Here is a 10,333-nt window from a genome sequence, read left to right on the forward strand (position 1 = left end):
CACACAAGGCAGCATCTGCCAAGGGCCAAATATGGACACTGGGTTCAGAGGGCATTCTCCCCAGAGATGGAATTGGAGAGAAGGCTTTGTGAATGAGCTAGGAGCTAACCTGATGTGGAAAGAAAGGACTTATATGGAGAAAGACTTAAGTGAGGAAGAAAGGCCTGAATGCAAGCCACAGAGGAGCTGAATAGACATTTTTCCAAAGAAGACATACAGATGGCCAACAGGCACATGAAAAGATGTTCAACATCACTAATTATTAGGGAAATGCACATCAAAACCGCAATGAGATATCACCTCACACCTGTTAGAATGGCTATTATCAAAAAGGCAAGAAAAACAAGCGTTGGTGAGGGTGTGGAGAAAAGGGAAGCCTCAAACACTGTCAGTGGGAATGTAAATTGGTGCAGCAGAGATTCCTCAAAAATTAAAAATAAAACTACCATATGATCCAGTTATCCCACTTCTGGGTATTTATCCAGAAGAATGCAAAAACACTAATTCAAAAAGGTATATGCACCTCTATGTTCATTGCAACATTATTTACAATAGCCAAGATACAGAAACAACCTAAGTGCCCATCAATGGATGAATGGATAAAGAAGTTGTGGTGTATATACAATGGAATATTACACAACCATTTAAAAAAAAAAAAGAAATCTTGCCATTTGCAACAACATGGATGGATCTTGAGGTTATCATACTAAGTGAAATAAATCAGAAAGACAAATACCATATGATTTCACTCATATGTGGAATATAAACAAACAAAAACCAAAATAAATGAACAAACTGAATCAAAACAGAAACAAACACATAGACACAGAGAACAGAGTAGTGGTGACCAGAAGGGAAGGGCATTGGGGTAGAGGGTGAAATGGGTAAAAGGGATCAATCGTATGGTGATGGATGGAAACTAAATTTTTGGTGGTGAGCACACTGTAGTGTATACAGAAGTAGAAATATAATGTTGTATACATGAAACATATACTGTTATAAACCAATGTTATCTCAATAAAAAATTTAAAATAAAATTTTTAACTAAAAAACAGTGCAAGCCACAAGCCTACAAGTTTAGCTGGAACAAGAGGATGTGGGAGGATGGACCTGGCAAGACGGTGTGGGTCACATTAAGGAGGACTTTGCATGTCAGGCCACGACTTTGGACTTAATCCAATGGACAATGGGAGCCATTAAAGTCTTTTGTCTCCCAAGGAATCCTGTGCCTCAAATCAATAGAAACAACTTTGTATCTAAGATATATTTACTTTATAGCTTCTTGTGGAAGTAGAGCATTTTCATGCTATCCAGAATTCACAAAACAAATTAAAAAACAGCTTCCCATATTGGATAATTACTTTCATAGTCATCAGGTGTGTGTTTGTCTGGGGATGAGTTTGGTCTTTGGTAGAAGAGTTTTACTTGTTTCAAAATAAAGGGTCAGATCGAGCTGACTTACATCAACCTCCTGGGTGAGGAGTCCAGATGGTTTCCATTTGGTTCCAACTGGAAACAGCCAAACTATTTTTATGCTCGCCCCTTTGTGGACAAGAGGCTTTTGGCCTGCTGCTTGGAAAGTTGAACTCACAGTATTGTACGAGTCAAAACCCCCACTCAGAAGGCTGACAGCCTTTATTTTCCTTCCAAATGCATGATTACAGGAACGTGACAGCTGTACGTGGAGCAGCCATCTGCCAGTTGATACACGAGGCAATGGATTCCGTTTCTAAGCTCGCAGAAGGTAGATGTCTGTTTGTCCAAGCCCGTCTTGCCTCAAAGCATCACTGAATATGAAAAATTATTAGATCAGTGTTTCTCAAACTTGAGCAGCATTAGAGGCACCTTGGAGGCCTTGTTAAAACACAGGTTGCTGGATCCTGCCCCCCCAAGGATCTGAATCAGTAGGTCTGAGAGAAAGCTGAGAATTTGCGTTTCTATTAAGTTCTCAGGTGACGCAGATGCTGTTAGTCCAGGGCCCACATTTCGAGAACCACGGTTTTAGACTGGAAGAAAATCAGATTGCCTACTCTTGATTTATTTTGCTGAGTAAAGAAAATCGGAAAGCAGAGCGAGGCTCCTAGATGCCTCTTCTTTGTCATGGAAAGCACAGAACAAACAGGGTTCAGACCTGCTTCTGTTCCGGCTTCTTTGTCTCTTCTAGACCCAGTCTGGCCACCTCTGAGCCCCATGGCTCTGTGCCAAGGGTTTACAAGCACTGTCGACCCTGGGCCTGGAGGGTGATAGCACTCACTTAGCCGATGTCTGGCTTGACTTATCCTAGTCACAGGCTCGTCAGGTCCATAAAGAGCCAGAAGATGGCGGAAGACTGAAAGTCACCGAAAGGTCATCAGGAAGAGTCATCGGCAGATAAGGCAGCTTCCCTGTGCCCCGTTCAGTCCCCAAGCTTGGGATTGATCAGACCCTAACTACAGTACTAATGCCACCCAGGTGGCAAATTCACTTCCCAAAATAAAGCATTATTGCCTATATCATCGGCACAGACCATAGGGATGCTTAGTGGCATTAAGGAGTGCAAGGTCAAGTTCAAAAGTCCAGATGAAATCTTCAAAACAGCTTTATTAGTTCCAAGTCAGGAAGTTACTGGTTATAATCCAGAAATTATTTTACTCAGGATTTTATCGTGAGTGATAGCTAAACGATGGAAACCGTTGTGGACAGGTTCCAAAGTCCAAGGTGTGAATCATCCAACCCTAATTACACTTTGCTTCCTTAAGTCCTGCAATCAATAGAATTTATATTCTGGCTGATAAACCTCTGGTAATTACACAGAAAATCACGTATGCTCCTTGTTGATGGAAAGAAGCTGTTTTAATAAGTTAAAAAAAAAAAAAATCAACGTCAAGAAGAAGGTCCTACCGGGACCTGGCATCCACAGATGAACACCTGAGTAGTGGTTCACAGTCCGATGCCCACAGGAATGTGTGATGCCCACCTGTTGGTCTCAGAAACGGCTAGATGAGGACCCCCTCTGGGGAACTTCTGGTTCCATGAAAATTTACACTTGACCTTTGGGAGTTGGCCCATATGGGAAACAGAGCTCTCTCTGGAAGGAATGAGAAGAGGTTCATCAACTGGGAAAGAGAGGGCATTCTAGGCAAAGGGAACCACGTGAGAAGAGGCTCAGGTGAAAGTGCCTGGAGCGTTCAGCATATGGGAAGTGTGACATTCACCACAGAGTGGTCAGGTCATTGGTAGAGGGCTGGAGATGTAGCTGGGAAGGCCAGTGGAGCCCACATGGCCAAAAGCCATGAATGCTGTTAAGGAATAAGACTTTCTCCTGTGAGCAAAGGGGGAGCCATGATGCTTCTGCAGCAAGACAGTGACATAATAAGAACTGGATTTTTACAAAGAACCTCCAGCAGCCTTACAGAACTTGTTTTAGAGATAGGGACATCTGGATGACGGAAGATGAGTTTGGAGGTTTTTACAGTAGAAGATAAAGTGCAGAACTGAGCCTGCAGTGATGGAAAGGTAGAGTCTAGAAATATTTAGGAAGGAGAATTGACAGGACCTAGTAGCCAGTGCAATGAGGGTGGTAAGAAAGATTCTGAAATCAGGGACAATTGGGGAATCCTGGCAATTAACCAAAGAGAAAATGGGAGAAAGCTCAAGGTAGGGCAAGTCCACACTGGATCTGTGGTGTGGCTCCTAAGGGAGGTATGCAGTTGTAAATATGTATCTGATCCTCAGGCAGTGGCGGAAGGGGGACATCTTACACACGGAGGTTCTCCATCAGGTTGCACCCATTCCAGGGTTTCAATGACATGAAGTCCAGAAATGCACCTGGAAAGCTAGGCAGTAATATTTGCTGTGTGCTACATGCCTCTACAACCATTGTTTCACCATGCTTCCCAGTCAATCTTCACAATACCTCTAGGAGGTGAATATTATGATCTATATGTCAGCAATGAGGATATTTAGGTTCAGAGAAGTTAAGTGACTTTCTGGGGAGTCACACAGCATTTTTCAGAGAGGTTTTAAACCTGGAGATTCTGCTCATTTCAGTACACCACCCTGTCTCGGGCACAACTGGCATCGCTATACCATTGCTAAATTCTCTGAGACAGAGGAGCGTAAATTAAAGTGGTCATTGTTGGTGAGCTTGTTTTTGTTTTAAAGTAAAGGAAGTGTAAGATTAGGTAAAAATAGGTTGGAGTGAATACAGCTGGGGTGGATCAAGTATTACCAGGGGCTCAGCATGTACTTACCCTTACTCCAAGGAATTTGTTTCCCGTCCAGAGAAAAGAATTTGGTTCTGCTTGAACTTTAGTTAGAGGCCTGCAGCAGGAAATCCCTGTGCTAAAGCAGCATCAGCCTTCCTACCCTCTAACCGGGCACTGGGACTCACTAGAGGTCTAAATTCTGGAGCGTGCCTTGGACTAGCATTTTAGAAATTGCTTATTTTTCATGGGCCCAGATGACATTGTTACCTCTCTTACCACCAATTGGAGGGAGAGTTGGATTGTTTTTTCCCATAGGGATGCAAGCTGGACCAGGCCAGTCACAAGCCTGGAAGCTCCCTTCCTCTCCAATGGCACACATTTAGGCCACGCTGGCTCGGGTCGGGGTGTAGACTGGCTGAGACCATTTTGTTTCTTTCCCTGCAAAGCTGAGTGGCTGCAAAGGAATTTGGCCTCTGGCCTTTGGCCTTGGCCCCCTTGGCCTCATGCTTCATCACTGCTGCTTTCTGGCATGCCAGAAGGGGGCAAAAAGAAATGAGGGCCACATGCAATTAGGATCCACGTCGTTAATCATTCTGGGCAGTCAACTCTTCACAGGTGTTTATATTTGTGAAGAGATTTCAAAAATAGCAAAATCATATTTTATTCGTGTTCATGAGTTGTCTCAGGGCATTATTAACCACGCTATGCTTGGAAAAACAATGAATGGTGAGATAAAATTTTCCACAATATGATTACACTCTGTTATTCATTAATTCACTCATTTATTCAACATTTACCTACAGTGTGCCAGATCCTGTGCTAGTATACTAGCACTGTTATATTATTCATAATGGCTGTCATTTGCTATCATTCCCATACCCTGAATGTAAGGACAAATGAGATTTGGACAAGTTAGGTTTATCCCCAGTAAAACTAAAGGATGGGCTCGTTTTCACCCCTCCAACTATGTTTCGAAGGAAAATCAATCCTGCCTATTTCCTTCAATAACTCAGCAGATTAGATTCATATCCAAATAAACCAACTGAATCTTTTTTTAAAGCATGCTTTTTTTTTTTTCTTTAACTGGCAGAGTAGTATGACCCAATGTCAAATTTATCACCTTTCCCTAAAAAGTCAGTTCTCTTTCATGACTTGAAAACATCCCGAGTTGTCATCCACTCGCCTCCCTTCCTTGCTCTGCCCACACACTAGTTAACATTCACTCTCAGCTTTATGAAGGCAGGAAGTTTTGTCTCTTTTGTTCCCTGTTGGATTCCCAACAGCTAGAACTGTGCCTGGCACATAATAGGAGCTCAAAAATACTTGTTGAATGCTGAAAGAATTCAAGTACAGAAGAGTCCCATTTAGCCCTGGGGTTAGGTTCTCAAGTCAGCATGTCAGGCAAAATTATTGTGTAACTAAAGGAGCCTTTTTTTTTTTTTTTTTGGCCACACGGCTCGTGGGATCTTAGCGCCCTGACCAGGGATTGAACCCACGCCACGGCAGTGAAAGTGCCGAGTCCTAACAACTGGACCACCAGGGATTTCCCTAAATGAGCCTTTTTTTTTTTAATATAGCAGGCTCTTATTAGTCATCTATTTTATACACATCAGTGTATACATGTCAATCCCAATCTCCCAATTCATCCCACCACCACCACCCCCACCCCCCGCTTGGCGTCCATATATTTGTTCTCTACATGAGCCTTTAAAATCCCTTAAACTGCCTGCACAAGACAACATATAGATATATTATCTCTAAGTTCCGTGCATTTTCTTCCCCGACTTTGGAACAGATCACTGGTTTTCAGTTGAGCCCCCGCATGCAGTAGTTGGCTGGGGTTCCGAGGGTCATGTTGCACACAAAGCGTCTACCCTCAAACACTTGGAGGCCCCCGGGAAGTGACAGGCTTTGAGACTGACTGGAGGTTCAGCTCTCCCATCTCACACTTATAAGTGGATAAGCCAGCGTTATGTCCACGGCTCTTTTCTCCATCCCCTTCCTGTTTTTTTCTGTGCCAAACTCCTAAACTTGTAAATCAAGTGTGAACATGATGCCACCCTACAGCACTGACCCTGAACTTTGTGAAAGCTGGATAGAACACGGATGAACCAGACTCCAGGACCACTGAACTCAGTCATGAAGTCTACGAAGGCAGGACAGTTCTTCCTCCACATTTGTCCTTCTAGAGCTCAAAAAATATGACAACTTTGCAGGCTCTTTTAGAGGGGCGAATCCCTGAAAAAGGACTATCATTTCCCCAGGATCAGCAGACAATGCATTCAGCTTCTACCAAGAACTTCTAGAGACATCGATTTTCTCTTTAGCCAAAGTAAAGGCAACAATTTAAATCTTAAATGAGATTTTCTTTCATACAGAGCAATTCTGGGCTTGCTGTTGTAAAGAATAAAAGATGTACTGGGTATTTTTAAAAAGGACTTCTTAAATTATATGTATTTCCTTGACTATATTGCCAAATGCATCCACTCACACAAGTAAAATCAGTATAATCTTAAAAAATAAAATCAACTTAGCTGGTCGAATGGGGGAACTATTGTCTAAAAATAATCAAATACTCTTATCTTTTTATAGGAATCAAGAAAAAAATTAAAGATTTGACTGAAGATGGTCCTTGGTTAGTGAAGTTGTATTTGGCAGATAATGGCAGAGATGGAAAAGGAAAAGAAGGAGAAAATGATTTGCTGGAATTCACTCAAATTGTAACAAGGTGAGGAGAAAATTAAGAGGCTTTATTTGTTCACCTTCCAAAATGAGGTGCTTGGGTTAATCATGGGGACAATGATTTAACTGCATCTTGTTAACAGTGCCAACTGAGATTTCTCAGCTGAGAGGGAAGCAGTTACCCATTTTGGTCTTCGTATGTGATCTTATGGGAAGGCCTGAAATCATAAAAATGGCATGGCAGACAGTTGTATGTAAGCCCACAAAGGGGTCTCAAAGACCTCACTAGAAGCCCCATTTTAAGAAGTTGGCAACTAAGGAAGGGCAAGAGGTATGACTTGCAGATCTTTCTTCCCTAAGGTCAAGATATGTAAATTTTACAATGTAAAATGTAAGCAATGTGACCTGAGGAAGAAAGGCAGCCTACTCAAGAGGGAACACGCCTTTGTGTATGACTACAAAGTTATCCCAACCTCCTTAGGGAGAAAGAGCTATTCTCAAAAGCTTCTGGAAAACAGAATATTTCCTTGCCACATTTATCTTCACAACCTTGAACGTCTCCACTTTTCTGAATCCACATACCCAGTGGGCCAAGCCACAAGTGAGCATCTGCAGCACTGTAAGAAAGCTTTCTGGATTGTCTCTAGGCTACACCATCTTAGGACATCAGTACTTATAGCACCTTGGGGCAATCAAGGGCAACAGAACATAGCCAAGATTTGAGGATTGAGGGCTTGATTGATGGCTATTTATTATTTTAGAAGAAAAAGATTCCTTCTCTAATATACTTCCTTATTCAGGAAGGTTGGGAAGATTTACAATTTGGATAGCTTTGCTGTGATTTTTATAATAAATGTATTAATAAACTTCATTTTATTAAACTTTTAATATAGCACTAGATTTAATATATTGCTGATGTACTGTCCTTTTAGTATATTGCTAACATTTTGTTAAGAATTTTTGCATCTATGTTCATGAAAGATATTAGTCTATACATTTCTTGTAATGTCTTCAGATGGTATTGGGGATCAGGGTAATTCTGGCCTCACAGAATGAGTTAGGAAGTGTTCCCTCCTCTTCTATTTTACGAAATAATTTGTGTAGAATTGTCATTATTTCAACTCTAAATATTTGATAGAATTCACTAGTCTTCAAAGACATCTGGACCTGTAGTTTTCTTTACGGGAAGATTTTTAAACTACAAGTTCAATTTTTTAATAGATAGAGGGCTATTCTGGTTATTTGTTTCTTGGGTAAAGCTTTGTTAGTTTGTATCTTTTTAAGAAATGTGTTCATGTCATGTAAGTTTTCAAATTTATTGGCATAAAGTTATTCATATATTCCCTTCTAATCTTTTTCATGTAGGATCTGTAGAGATGTCTCCTCTTCCAAGTTTGAAACTGATAATTTGTTTTCTCTTTTCCAATTAATCTGATTGGAAATTTATCAATTTTATTGATCTTCTCAAAGAACCAGCTTTTGGTTTTCTCTAATGTTTTTCTTTTTTCAATTTCATTGATTTGTTCTTTTATCTTTATTATTTCTTTTATTCTGCTTACCTTGGGTATAATATGCTCTTCTCTTTCTAGTTCATTAAGGTAGAAGCGAAGCTTAAGTTATTGATTTTAAACCTTTTTATTTCAAATATAACTGTTTATATTAACACTAAGCACTCTTTCATTGCATCCTACAAATTTTGATATGTTGTATCTTTATTGTCATTCAACTCAAGCTATTTTCTAATTTCCCTTTTGATTTCTTCTTTGACCTATGGGTTATTTAGAAGACTGCTGTTTAGTTTCCACATATTTGTTAAATTTTTAGATATTTTTCTTTAGTTGATTTCTACGTAAATTCTGCTGTGGTTGGAGAACACACTTGTTTTATGGCCCAGACTACGATCAATCTTAGTAAATCTTCCATGTGCACTTGAAAAGAATGTGTATTCTGCTGTTATTGGAGGAAATGTTCCATAAATATAAGTTAGGTCAAGTTGGTCAGAAGTGTTGTTCAAGTCTGCTGTATCTTTACAAATTTTCTGTTAACTTGCTCTATCAATTATTGAGAGAGAGAGATAATTGTGACTTTGTTTATATCTCCTTGCAGTTTAATCAGTTTTGCTGCATGTATTTTGAAGCTCTGTTATGAGGTGCATAAACATTTAGGATTGTTAAGTCTCTTGAAGAATTGACCCTCATTATCATTATGAAATCCTTTAATATTTCTCTCTTATCTCTGGTATTATTCCATTCTCTGAAATCTACTTTGACTAATATTAATATAGCCACTCCAATCTTCTTTTGATTAATATTAGCGTGATATATCTGTCTCTATCCTTTTACTTTTAACCTATCTATATTATTATATACAAATTGGGTCTTTTGTAGACAGCATATAGTTGAGACCTTTTAAAAAAAATCCACTTGGACAATCTGTCTTTTAATTGTTGTTTAGACCATTATATTTAATATGATTATCAATATAGTTGGATTTTTAATCTACCATCATGCCATTTGTCTTCTTTGTCTCATTTGTTCTTTGTTCAATTTTAACTATTTTTCTGCCTGTTTTTGGATTGACTAATATTTATAACTCCACTTTTATCTCTTTTATTGTTTCATTAGCTATACTAGTCTTTTTTTTAGTGGTTGCTCTAGTGTTTACACTATTCATTTTAGTTTATCACAATTTACCTTCAAATAATATACTACTTCACTTATAGTTTAAGAATCTTACAATAGTACGTTTCCATTCCCTCCCATTCCTTGTTTTATTGTTGCCATATATTTTACTATTACAAATGTTATAAATCCCAGAATACATTATTATGTTTGTTTTAATCACAATTTTTTTTAAATAAGAGGGAAAGTTTTTCATACTTATTCACATATTTACCGTTTCTAGTGTTCTTCATTCCTTTGGATGTATCCAAATTTCTATCTAGTATCATTTTCCTTTTTTTTTTTTAACACTTCACAAATTTGTGTCTCATTCTTGTGCAGGGGCCATGCTAATCTTCTCTGTATTATTCCAATTTTAGTATATGTGCTGCTGAAGACAGCACTAGTATCATTTTCCTTTTATCTGAAGGACTTTCTTTATACATTTCTTAGAGTCCTGACCTGCTGGTGATGAATTCTCTGAGTTTTAGTATGTTTAGAAAGTTTCTTTTGCCTTCATTTAAAAACATTTTTTTTCTGAATATAGAATTCTTGGTTGACATTTAATACTTTCAAGATGTTGCTCCACTGTCTTATGCTTGCATTGTTTCTGAAAAGAAGTCCACTGTCACTTTTATCTTTGTTCTTTTGAACATAATTTCTTTTTTCTCTAGCTGCTTTTAAGACTTTCTCTTTATTACTCTAGTGACCTACAACGTAAACTCATAAAGACAGCTTAGTCCAAATTTAACATCCATGGTCTTTGTATCATTCATCTATTCTAGACCTTTTCAACCTCACTCT

At 39.0% G+C, this 10,333-nt stretch overlaps 1 non-coding gene across 1 annotated transcript; it reads right to left on the bottom strand.

Moving 5' to 3' along the window:
* Positions 1-9,826: 9,826 nt before the first annotated feature.
* On the bottom strand, positions 9,827-9,933 carry LOC118895105. The gene has a single exon (XR_005019875.1). It is a non-coding gene; the product is annotated as a U6 spliceosomal RNA (small nuclear RNA).
* Positions 9,934-10,333: the final 400 nt, after the last annotated feature.

Source organism: Balaenoptera musculus, chromosome 4 (genome assembly GCF_009873245.2).
Source record: "Balaenoptera musculus isolate JJ_BM4_2016_0621 chromosome 4, mBalMus1.pri.v3, whole genome shotgun sequence".
NCBI classification, from domain to species: Eukaryota; Metazoa; Chordata; class Mammalia; order Artiodactyla; family Balaenopteridae; genus Balaenoptera; species Balaenoptera musculus.